Genomic DNA, 12441 nt, shown 5'->3' with positions numbered 1-12441 from the left:
GGCAGGGGAGCTCTCTGGGGTCTCTTTTATAAGGACACCAGTCCCATTCATGAGGGCTCCACCCTCACAAACTCATCGCCTCCCAAAGGCCTCATCTCTTGATACCATCACCTTGAAAGTTAGGTTTCAACATACAAGTTTTAGGGACACAAACCTTGGGAGTATAGTAGTATCTTAAGTAACAGTCTAAGTATTGATTTATGAACCTTTTGTTACACTTTATACTGATTAATATGCGTACTTGTGTTGGGTGTTGATGCAAAACGGATTTCTTAGTATAAAAATGTTTGAGGGGTGCCTGGCTGGTTCAGTTGGTAGAGCATGTGACTCTTGATCTCAGGGTCATGAGTTCGAGCCTCACATTGGGTGTAGAGTTTACTTAGAAAAAAAAATGTTTAAGATAAAAAGTGAAAAAAATAAGGTAAAAATGTTTGAAGTCATCAATGTATCCAAATAAGCCATTGTGCAGATGGGGAAACTGAGACCTAAAATTAGGGATGGGACATATTTAAGGTCTTATAATGAGGAAGAACAGAGAAGGGTTAGAATCAACAAGTGGTCACCTGACCTAAGCCCACATCCTCCAAGCTGCCTGCTGAGCTGTGGCAGTAGCCCCCTAGGACTCTAAGACTTGACATCACCAAGGAAGCTCAAGGTCCCCTAAACAATCCCAAGCACATCTTAGAGGAACAAAAGCTGTTTTTACTGTGGGTTGGATTTTTTAAAGTGTGTTCAAGTATGCAATACAGTATTGATAATCATTTTACAAAACATTGGGTTGTGCACCTTAAATATAAACAATTATTTGTTGTCGATAAAGCTAAAGAAAAAAGTCTCCAGGCATGCCTGGCTGACTCAGTTCAGTGGAGCATGCAACTCTTGATCTCAGGGTTGTGAGTTCAAACTCCATGTTGGGTATTGAGATTACTGTAAAAAAATAAAATCTTTTAAAAAAACCTCACCCCCCCCCAAACTGCATTCACCTTTGGACTGCAGTCACAAATTCAAAGTAATTTTACTACTTAGGGGATGCTGTGTTTTTGTATATTTCTGCCCACCTACTATCCACTTTCCTGGCTTCTAAACTCTCTTTCTTTCAGGGGTGTGGTGTGTCTCCACACCAGCCAGGGTTGACTTGAAGAATCACAGCCAAGGTATAGAATAAAAGGGTTATCGTAGGACGAGACCCACTGCCTGGGGTGGGGATTGAGGGCTGGTGGCGGGCTCTAAGCATCAGGCATTGAGCTTGCTGTCACCCAGGCTAACAGTCAGGAGGGAAAATGAGACATGGGCAAGAACTAGGGCAAACTACTACCCCCATCTGTCTCTGGCCACCTCCAACCTGGGTACCATGAGTGACCTGCAAGGAAAGATGGTGCCTCTCCCCAGGAGCATCACACACACTTGACCCCCACTAAAGGAAGAAAGCTGGCAGGAACTGAGGCAGCTACAGGACTGGGACCCACCCCGTGTCAACAAGAGGAGCCACCAGATCGGGGCCACTGTTTGCAAACTACCACAGCACTGGCTTCTACTTAACTTACGTTTTCCAAAAGTCATTCGATTCTCCTGTGGTCTCCACTGACCAAAAGCTGTACCAGGAAGGGGTTTCAGGCACTGAAGCACTGGTTTCACTAGACTGGCATGAAGCAAAGCCACTGTCTTTAACCATTTAGTGCAAGAAACAATAGGGGCTAGAAGTCTGGAAAACTTCAACATCGCGAGACTGGCTGTGTGTTTGTTCCAGGGCCTGATGTGGTTGGGAGCAGGCAAAGGCAGCTTCGCACTCCTAACACTGCCTCCTCACAGACTTCATATCACCTTGTAGTCTCTGGGTTCGGGGCCTCATTTGCTTATAGATACAGGGTCCTAAGAATATTAATAAGCCAGAGGCCCAGTTCTTGCCCCTACTTGCACTTAGGGTCCGGAATGTTTATGTCCCTAAATCATGTTTAACCCTTACCTCCCAGTGGGATGATACTTAGAGGTGGGTCATTTGGGAGGTAATTAGATTTAGATGAGGTCACGTAGGTGGAGCCCTATGATGAAGTTAGTGCCCTTATAGGAAGAGGGAGGGAACAGAACCCCTCCCTCTCTCTCCACCATGTAAGGACACAGCAAGATCGTGGCTATCTGCAAACCAGGAACAGGACCCTCAATGGGAACCAAATCTGCCAATATCTTGATCTTGGATTTCCCAGCTCTAGAACTGTGAGAAATGTTTATTATTTAAGCCACCCAGTCTGTGAAATCTTGTTACAGTAGCCCAAATTGACTAACACACCCCTTAAGTATTTCTGGGAATTCCCGAAGGAGCTCTTGTTAGTGTTCACAAACCGTCTTCTTCCTCTTCAGAATTCATTCCCATTTATTGATATCTGCTGCCCAGGGAGCCCTTTATAGAAACCACCCTGCTACCTGGCCAAAAGCCATGCCAAGTGTCTGTTCCTGATACTGCCCAAACCGCCCACACCTCTTCATGACACAGCAGACTGGGGTTCTAGCAGGAAAAGAGAGAATACCCTCAACTCTCTATCTTGGGCACATTTTGTTCTCTTGACTCTGAGAAGCAAGGTCCATTGGGCCCAGAGGCCATAGTTCCCTCAGCAGAGCTGTAATTCCTGCTGCTCTGGATGAAGGGCTTGCTTCTGGGGTTCACAGTCCCAGCCACCTAACATTTCCACCCTTCTTCTACCACCTGGTGACCCCACCAGTCTTCAGGCCTGTGGAATGCCTTCACGTTCTGCCCCTGCATGTCTGGAGAGCTCTGTGAACTGTTTCTGAATCCTTAAACTAAGCGCCTTGGTAACTTACTTGGACTTTGTGAGTTGGCCTATCTGCTTATCCCCCTTTCCTGATCTCAGCCCCCAACAGGAAAAATGTCTCCCCATCGCTCACTCAAAAGGAAAGTGGTCCTGATTTCCTCCCAGCATCCTTCCCTCAGCTGGGATGGAGGTTCAGCCCAGGCTCCCAGGAGGGATGCCCCCCCCCCCTTACAACACTGTTCGTCCTTTTCCAGATGGGAACACAAAATTTGCAGGTCTTTATGTCCCAACCATGGGCCTGGCTGTTCTTATAACCTTCTGACAACTTTCATTTAGAAAGGGAAAAACCTGCCAGAATAATGCACACTACTTGAGTGTCGTCCACGAGTTGGCCATATGAGCATTCCATGTATCATGCTATGGAAGATAGAAGTTGTAATGACAAGAAAAGTGTCTTGCAGCTTGGCATGGGACTGGTAGCAAGACCTCACAGGAGATCATCAACAGGGGGGTGGGGCAGTTCACAAAATGGCAGCCGTTCTCAGAACAGTGTCCCCTTGGAATTTAGAGAAATGATGGTACCTTTCTTTTCATAACAAACAATGGTTTGTTATGGAACAATGATTATTAGTCCATCTCTTGTGCCCTCTGCATACCATTTCACATTACCGTCAACTGTCATGCTCATCTCTTTTAAAACTTGACCTCAGTTCAGAAGAAAGCAAGGTCTGTTCCAGAACAAAACATCTGTAAGTGCACAGTTAAGAGTGTTCCTGGGGCCTGGCTCTGTCCAAAGGAATTCCTATAACTCTATCAGGGGTCACCCTCCCAGGTGCTTCAGGTGAGGGGAAACCTTAGGAAGGCCTTTTGGGGCCGGCCTCCCAACTCACTGCTTTCCCCTCATTGCTGTGGTCAGTTGTCATTAATGGGCCCCCTAGTGAAACCTTTGTTGGATGGCTCTAGTCATTCAGTGTTAGCACCATCTAGCATTTTCCTTGGGTTTCCAGCAGACTGTTGTCCAAGGTGGGCATCTTGAAGTATAAATATAGAGCCCCAGAATGACTTAGTGGTCAAGGGGTGCCCTGGCGTCAAAATGATGGTTCCACCAAGGGCCTCCAGCCTCCCCGGTCTAGACAAGAAGTTCTCCTCAAAGTTGCTTCCCTCATGATGATGTTGCCCATCCTTTGTCAAAACAAGTTAAAAATAAAAAGGTACAGGGCTGCCTCGCTGGCTCAGTTGGTAGAGCATGCAACTCGATCTTGAGGTCATGAGTTCAAACCCCACATAGAGCTTAAAATAAAGAAAGTAAAAGAGAGGGAAAAAATCAATAGGTAGAAAAAATTTTCCAATAGTAAAATAAGCTAGAAAACAGCACCCTAAAAGGAAAGTAGATTGAGTGGCAAAAAGTAAACAGTGCTGACGACAAAGACAAAGCCCAGCAAAAAGAAAGCCCACAGGGGGCCCAAAGAGGTCAGTAACCACAGTTGTGGGCAGCAATGGCGCTGTGGCCAGCCAGTGCCAAGCTACCTTCCCAGCGGGGTCTCCAGAGGTAGTATCTAAGTCTTGGGAGCTACATACATCCCACCCTGAGCTTTGAATGGCAGCCTCTTAAAGCACAGGTGTACTTTGGGTGACACAGTGGTTTGCAGTCAACAGATATCTCCTCCCAAGCAGATCAAGGGCAGTACCCCTTGAGAGCATCCTCGTAATTTCATCAACCACAGCTCTCTGGAGTATCTCTGTCCTGAGATGTGCCCTAGGTTGGCCCCCCAGGGTTCCACCTGGCTCCACTGCCCATGGAACTCCCAGTCTAATGGGAATACTTTTTCCTCCCCGTTTTACTGAGGGATAATTGACAGATAAAATTGTAATGTATTTCAAGTGCACAATGTGATGATTTGATACATGTAGACATTGTAAAAGTATTCCCACAACTGAGTTAATTAGCACATCCATCACCTCACATATTTACCTTTTTTTATGAGAACACTGCATTTCTCCTCCCCCAGCAAAGTTCATTTATGCAGTCCAGCACAATCAACTATGGTCACTATGTTTGACATGAGATCTTCAGACCTTACTCATCCTATAACTGAAAGTTTGTACCCTTTGACCAACCTCTCTTCATTTTCCCCCGCCCCTCAGCCCCTGGCAACCAGTTTTGTGCACTCTGTTTCTGTTGCCATGAGTTTGACTTTTCTCCCCTCATTTTAATAGTAGTCCACCTTGTCCCCCTTTCCCTTATGCTTCGTGTTTCTCATGCCATGTTTAAGAAATCTTTCCCTACCCTTAGGTCATGAAGATGTTCTCCTTTAAGATCTGAAAGCTTTATAGTTTAACCTGTTACATTTAAGTCCTCAGGCCACCGGGTCTTGATTTTTGTGTGTGATGTGAAGTAGGGGACCTATTTCATGTTTTATCCCTGTAGATACCCAATTGTCCCTGCATACTCGACTGAAAAGACGATTCTCTCCCCACTCCTGTGCACTGTCTCCTCTGTCATAAATCAGACTTTCTCTGTGCATGGGGCTGTCTCCAGGCTCAATCTTCTATTCCATCAGTCTGTCTGTCCAGCTTTATACCAAAACAACAGAATACAGATGTCTCTCAATAGCTACTGACCCAGGCTGTGTTCACTAGGGATTAGAAGGCTAAAGGTTGGGTATAGCCACATTAGTAAGGATCTAGAAAATCAGTTGGAAAAGCCAGAAGTTAGTGAGAGGTGGGGCACAGTGTTCCCTAGCATGTCCGGGGTCAAAAGAGAGAGATTCTTAGGAGGATGAGTGGAGAATCAAGTTGGGTCTCAGCATGGGAGCATGAGGCTAACAAAAGAACACCGGGATTATTGGGGTGTTCAAGCTGAGATCACAGGGGCCTGGATGAAGGAGAAACAGGGAGGGATGTATCCAAGAGACACTGAGAAGAGAAAGTTAAGATGATGGCATTTTGTTACTAGTCAGTAGAAGAGTAAGGGGGCTGGAGACTGAAAGATAATGCTAAGCTTTCTGGCCCAGAAACTGAGAGATGATTCTGGTTTGATGAAACAGACCCACAAAGTAGTCAGGGGAGTGTGTTTTCTGCTGTTCAGTCCTAAGAGTTCAGTTGGAGCTCCCGAGAGCCCAAGTGCTCCCGACTGCACACAGAGCCCACAAGCCCGGCTGTTGAGTATGACACGTCACCCGTGGCTTTGGGCTTTGGGAGTTGAAAGGGGACTTTGAGTCATATTCAGGCCCCCTTGGGTAGTGTTGAGTGCATTCTCTTTGCAGTCCAAACCCGGCTGGATCATAAGGACATCCCCGAACACACCATTTGAAAAGTAAGCCACTGTCTTCCCAATGGCAAAGGTCACCTAGATTAAAACAACAGCAGCAACAAAAAATAGTGACCAAAACTAAAGGAAAAACTAACTTGAAAAACAACAACAACCCAATTAACCCTAGGCTAATTCACAGAACACTATAAAACATATCTAATATTGAGGGGTGCCTAGCTGGCTCAGTCCATAGAGCATGTGACTCTTGATCTTGGGGTTCTGAGTTCCAGCCCCAGTTCAGGATGGAGATTATCTACAGAGAGGGAGGCAAACCGTAAGAGACTCTTAACTCTAGGGAACGAGCTGAGGGTTGCTGGAGAGGGGCGGGATGGGGGATGGGCATTAAGGAGGGCCCTTGATGGAATGAGCACTGGGTGTTACATGCAACTGATGAATCACTAAATTCGACTCCTGAAGCTAATAATACACTATATGTTAACTAAATTGAATTTAAGTAAAAAAATTAAAAATAAAAAAATAAAATCTTTAAAGCAGAATAAATAAAAGGTATTGCAAATACTTTGTAAATGCTTAAAATATTCTTTTTTTCTGTCGGTCTAGTCTGTTGAAATGCATGGCAACCTTCCTCTCCATCTCCTGCCCCTGCCGATCTGTGCCAAAGCATTCAGGTCTCATAGTATTATGGAAAGGCAAAAGCATATTTACAGAGACTGGATGGGTATAAAGAGCAGATAAACCAAGTCTCTTGAGAAAATAAAATCCCAAAGCAGATTATATACGTTGTAAGAAAACTAAAACAGTGTTCACAACTCAATTACACCACCAATCGGGTTTTTAGAAAGAGACCATTCACATTTTAGGTCATAAAATCATTCCCTTAATCTCTTAGACAGCAAATAAAATTGAGATTTAAGATAAGATTTGCTTGGTTAATAATGATATGAAAATCTTTGGCAAATAATTAGGAGGGATTTGGCTGTATACGAACCAGCTAATTCCAACACAGGTTTAACAAAGAATGGGCTAAGGGAGGAATTGGTTTTTACTTTTTCTTCTTCTATATGAAAATGGAAAGGCCTCTCATTTTGAATACTACTGGTGCTTGCCACGAAATCAAAGGTGCTATGGGAGCACATCCTGGGCATGAGGAAGGGGCTGGACCAGGAAGTCTAGGCGCCCAGAAACATCTTCCCCTGAAAGACAGCCAGAGTCCCCAATCCACTGAAGCCAAACTGTGGCATGGGCCACAAAGTTGTTATCTTGAGTTTCTGTAGTCACTTCTCCTTTGTTCCCTGGCATGAGAGCCACAGCTGACTTCTCCGGGGCCTCAGGAAGTCCTACGCTCAAGCCACCCAGCTTTCAGGTGTAAGGGAGTTTCGGCAAAGCTAAAACCCACAAGTGTCCTGAGCCTGGAGACCCCTCCCTTTCGTTCACATTCATCCACTCACTTATCCAGGCACTCGCTCCTCCATTAATTCCACCTCCAAAATTCTACATCATTTACTTCTTCCCTTTGTTGCCTCTCCTAGCCACTAGAACGTGAGCTCCGTGAGAGCAGAGACTTCCATTGGCCTTGTTCAGTGCCGTACCTCTTGTGGCTAGAACAGCGCCTGCCACACGGTGAGCACCCATTAAAATATCCGTTGAATAAGTGAGTAAATTGTGGCGGAAGGAGATGGATCTGCTTCACAGAAAAGGGAATCCCGGAGATGGACCTTGGAAAAGGAAAAGGGTCTGGGTGGCTAGCCAGGGTTGACTAGCACCTGGGCCTGGGACAAGCAAGAGAAATGGCCCAGGGGTGGGGAATTGGCTGCAATGTTCAGAGAACAGAGGGGCCCTGCACAGGAATGTGGGTGTCAAATAAGATTGGGACTGAACCAGCAGGAGCGGTCAAAACCAGATAGAGGTGCTGCGTGGTCTCCTGCACGCGTTGGGGTCTAGAGAAAGAAATTTGACATCCACTTACTCCAAAGGCCAAATGCCTAGTGGATCCAAGACTTGCAGCCTGGGAGATGGCAAGAGACCTCAGATTCCCTTTACCGAGGACCTACTGAGCACCTAGTGTGTCTGCAAGAAAAGTCGAACTCAGAGGGAAAAACTAGCAGCAGAAGGTGTAACAGGAAGGGCCCTGGCAGGGGAGGAGGAAGGGGGTGGGACCCCAGCTGGGCCTCCCAGTCTGGCTGTCAGTCCTGTGATGGGGACAGGCCAGCTGATCCCAAGGGCCCCTGCAGGCTTGACATTCTGGGACTCTAATTAAAGAAGCGAAAACTTCATTCCAGAGAGCTGGGAAAATCCTTGGGTTCAATTTTACCTCCCAGTTCAGCACGCTCAGAGGCAGTTAAAAGAAATGGAATGGAAATCCAGAGAGCCTAATTGTCCCTCGGCAGACTTGTTTGCTTCGAGATGTCAGCAACTCTTGGAAGAATGCAGGGGAGCAGCCTTTTCACAAGCAACTGTCTGTAGTTCGGTTTCTGATCTTTTCTTTATACATTGCGAAGAGGATGGGTCCCTTAGGCCAAGAGGAACTCCAAGACCAGGATCCTTCCAAACTGAGCTTGCAAGAAACCAGATAAGAAACGTAGAGCTGGGGTCCAGGGGACCACGGGGCCACTCTTGTCCTAAACGGGTCTCCGTTTTCATAGAAGTCAATCCCACGAGCCACAGAGAGGGAAGTTCCTATTCCAAAAGGCTCCGCTGGGCTGTCCTCTCTGGGTCCAGCTTAGGGAAGAGGGCTCTGAACTGTGAAACAATGGGATGCTGGAAAATCCCCAGAACCCGTCATGAGAAACAAAATAAGTACACTCCTCACATGAGCTCTAATCGCAAATTTCTGTGTTTCGACTGAATTTCACTATCTAGGAAGGGTGAGAGTCACACAGTCCAAGCAGGACGCCGACCCTGGGGAGGCCCCACAAAGCCACTCAATGTGTGTAAGGTTGAGAGTAAAAGGCTTCCTATCAGTTTGGGGGATATGATGTGAGTGGGGAGGGGAGGGAGGAGGCCAAGTCCCAGGCGGGGTTCAGCCTTCTCATCTGCTCCCAGTGGCACCATTGCTAGATGGGAAGCAGGGGTGTGGTCCGAGGGGAAGGGTGAAAGATCCATCCCTGGACCGTAGATGGAGGAGCCTGTGGGTTATTCTAGGGGAGGGGCCCGGGGAGGAATTAGGAAGACAGGGCTGGGCTCCAGAGACTGGGGAACTCCCTTCAGGCATTTCCTTGGTGGTGTGTGGTAGAGGGGGGCAGGGTGCTGAAGTTCAGGTTTGGTCCTAGTCCCTTGGAAGGGGAAGACAGTTGGACATACCACTCTGGCACTAGGGCGAGAGGGAAGACCTGTGATCTCGCGCAGGGACCCCTCACCCACCCTCCGCCTCCCCCTTGGTCACCTTGGCCCCCAGGTACTCCACGGGTTTCTGGTTCAGTAAGACCCCTCTGGAGCCACCGGAGCCCTGTGTCTAGGGCTTCGGGCCCCCGCGCTGTCCCAGGGGTGGGGTCCCGTGGGGCCCCGCTGCCTGCCCCGAGTGGGGCTTGGGGCCCCTCGCCAGGCGGGCCTTTTCCTGCCCCCTGTCTCCGTCCCAGGCCCGTCCCGTAGTGGTCTGTCTCTAGGGCCGCTCCTCTGCTCCATGGGACCTGCCCCCGCTGGCCCTCTGAGGAGGACGGGGGAGAGGGCTCGGTGGGGAGGGGGGCCCCGGATGGCAGCCCTCGGCTATCTCCTCCGTGCATTCCCTCCACACTGGGGACACGGGCCATCTCCGTGTTGGCGGGCAGGCTTCTGCCACCAGGGCCCCGTGTGTGCATCCCCTGGGCCGGGACCTTCCAGTGGGCCAGCGACCCCAGTGGCCTGCTGTCCTCTGCTGAGAGGCCCCACACCAAGGGGGTGCGGGGGAAGCCACAGGCCCACACGCGGCAGTGGCCTTCCGCTTGTGGAGAGCAGCCCGTGATTCAGGGGCCGTGGGAGACAGGCGGACGTTCACGTGGGAGGCAAAGGGGACCCGGAGCTGAGGCCCCGTCCCCGCATTCCTCTGACAGCCTGGGGTTGTCAGAAGGGGGTGGAGGGGAGGGAAGGAAGGGTGCGGGGCGAGAGGGACGGAGGGAAGCCTCGGGAGCCCATCGGCAGAGCCCCTCAGCCGGCACCAGGGCCCACTCGGGACCGGGGTGGCTGCTTCTGAGACGTGTCCGCTGTTCCCAGGGACCGTGTGCTCGACAGATGTCCCCTTCGGCAGGTGACCGGGGTCAGCAGACCAGGCCAACAGAGTCCCCAAAGAGAAAATCTCCCAGTAGCTCTGGTCGCGGGCCAGTTGCTCGTGGTGGGCTTGGATGGGGCTTCTGGGTCCTCTGGAGTCCACAGGCTCCCAGAGTCCGCAGAGAGCCCTGGCCAAGGACACAGGGTCCCCGGGCTGGCCCTGACTTGCCCATCCCCGCGGCTGCGGCCTCTGCCCCCTGGTCTCCCCACTCGCTCCGCGACATGGGCTGGAGGGCTGGAGAGCTGGAGGACCCGAAGGGCCCTGCCTGTCCCTCCCACAGGCTCTCGGGGCCCGGCTGGCTCAGGGCTCCAGGCTCCAGAGCCACCCTGGGTCCGCTCTGGCCACCTGATTGATGCATGGGGATGGGAGCCCGGCCAGCCTTGGGTCCCTCGGTCTCCATCTCTCCGTCTTGTCACTACTCCAGGGGCAGGGTGCTCCCTCCCACTGTAGGGCTGATTAAGAGTATCATCTGCAGCTCGTCCTCCCCCCCCCCCCCGCAGGGCAATGCCAGCCCAAGGCCCCTCTTGTCTACCCAGTGTGGGCTCCTGGGGCGCAGGCTTGGTCCCTGGGCAGTGTCCTTTGCTTGTTTGCTGCCTCTTGTTCATTTTATTTTTAGCCCACTTCACCAGGCTCTCTCTGGCCTCAGCAAAATGGGAGCGTGCCCAGAGAACACGCACGCAGAGGGTCCGCTGAGGGGCTGGGAGGCCAGCTGAGAAGCTGTTTGCTTCGCTTCTTCTATTTACTGGTACACTTGGAAACTGCTATTTATATTTTAACCCTCCAGGGACAGCCATGAATCTGTGGATAAAGAGTTGGTGTATTTCCAGCCTTGAAAGTAAGAAATAATCAGTAGTTACGGACCTCACCGAGACTGCCAGGGTGGAAGGCTGTGGGCAGGGCGGCCCTGAGTGGGAGGCCCTGGGAGTGGCTGCGGGGGGGCGGGGGGCGGGGGTTCACCATGTCCCCCACCCCCTCAGCTTACGGGGGCTGTGCATTGTGACAATCAATATGAGCCAAGGGCAGAACAGGCCCGTGAAAAATGTCAGGGCAATCAGGTAAAGGTTTCACACCTGGGAAAACGGAGACTCCAAACCTCCCCCTGCTGCAGAAGGTGCCGGAGGTCCCTCGGATGGTCAAGTGGCTAAGCTGGGCCAGAACCAGGGCCAGGGTTCCTCCCCTTGGTGCAAGAAGGGGTCATTCACAGGCCCAGAAGCCCCCTCTCCCCTTGCTCCACCCTGCAAGTGTACGTGGCCGACCCGCACCCCGCCTCTGAGCAGGTACAGAGGGCCCCGTGGGCTGGGTGTGGAAAGTGGAGCTAGATGAGCTGCATCCGCCCTGGTCCCACCACTGCCTCCCCAGAGGGGCTGACAGTGAGGCCACTGAGGGGTCCGTATGGCTATGGGAAGCAGGGGTTGCCCCAGTGGATACTGGAATCCTGTCCCTAGTGCAGCCCAGGCTTCGGGCCCTGGTCACATGTCTGACCCCAGCTCTTTGAAGCTGACTGGGAAGACTCCCAATATTAAGACTTCTCCACCGAGAGCTGTTTGGGTCTCAGATGCCCCAGTGTTTGGTCTGCTATAATGGCGATGTTTGGGGATGCTTATCCGAAAGCATTTTAGCAATCTGCCGAGTGGCCTGCTTGTTGTTTTTCGGAGCACTGGCTGCCGTCTGTGCAGCTTACTAACGGGAGACAGTTTAAGGACGTGTGTAGACACAACTGAGTTCTTCCTAGAGCGAGACTGGCTTTTGGGCTTCTCAGAACTTAACAGGAGGAAAGCCACCGAAATCCCTGCCCCCTCCCACGAGGTCTCTTTGCCTCGCTAATGACACCCAGCACTGCGCACTCCTGGTGGAGAAGGGGGGTTTCTGTGGAGTCTGACAGCTCTAATGGTCCCTTTTGCCTCCATTGTGCATTCTCAGCACGAGGCATCTGCTGGCTCGCTCTAGGCCTCCGATGGCACTGGCCGGGAGGAAGCCACCACCTCCCCCCCCACCCCCCCACCGCCCCACACCACCACTGCTGCCCCCTGCCCGGGTTACCTGCCCCCTCACCCTGGCCCAGCCAACCACACCTGAGGAGAGCACAGGTTTAGCTCAACTCGTGGAGCCCATAGTTTACAGCTAAATCTACATACATCATAATCTAAAAGCAAACATTCGTC

Source organism: Mustela putorius, unplaced genomic scaffold, assembly GCF_011764305.1.
Source record: "Mustela putorius furo isolate JIRA1106 unplaced genomic scaffold, ASM1176430v1.1 tig00003899_pilon_pilon_pilon, whole genome shotgun sequence".
NCBI lineage: Eukaryota > Metazoa > Chordata > Mammalia > Carnivora > Mustelidae > Mustela > Mustela putorius.
Note: the sequence above shows the minus strand (reverse complement) of the source record.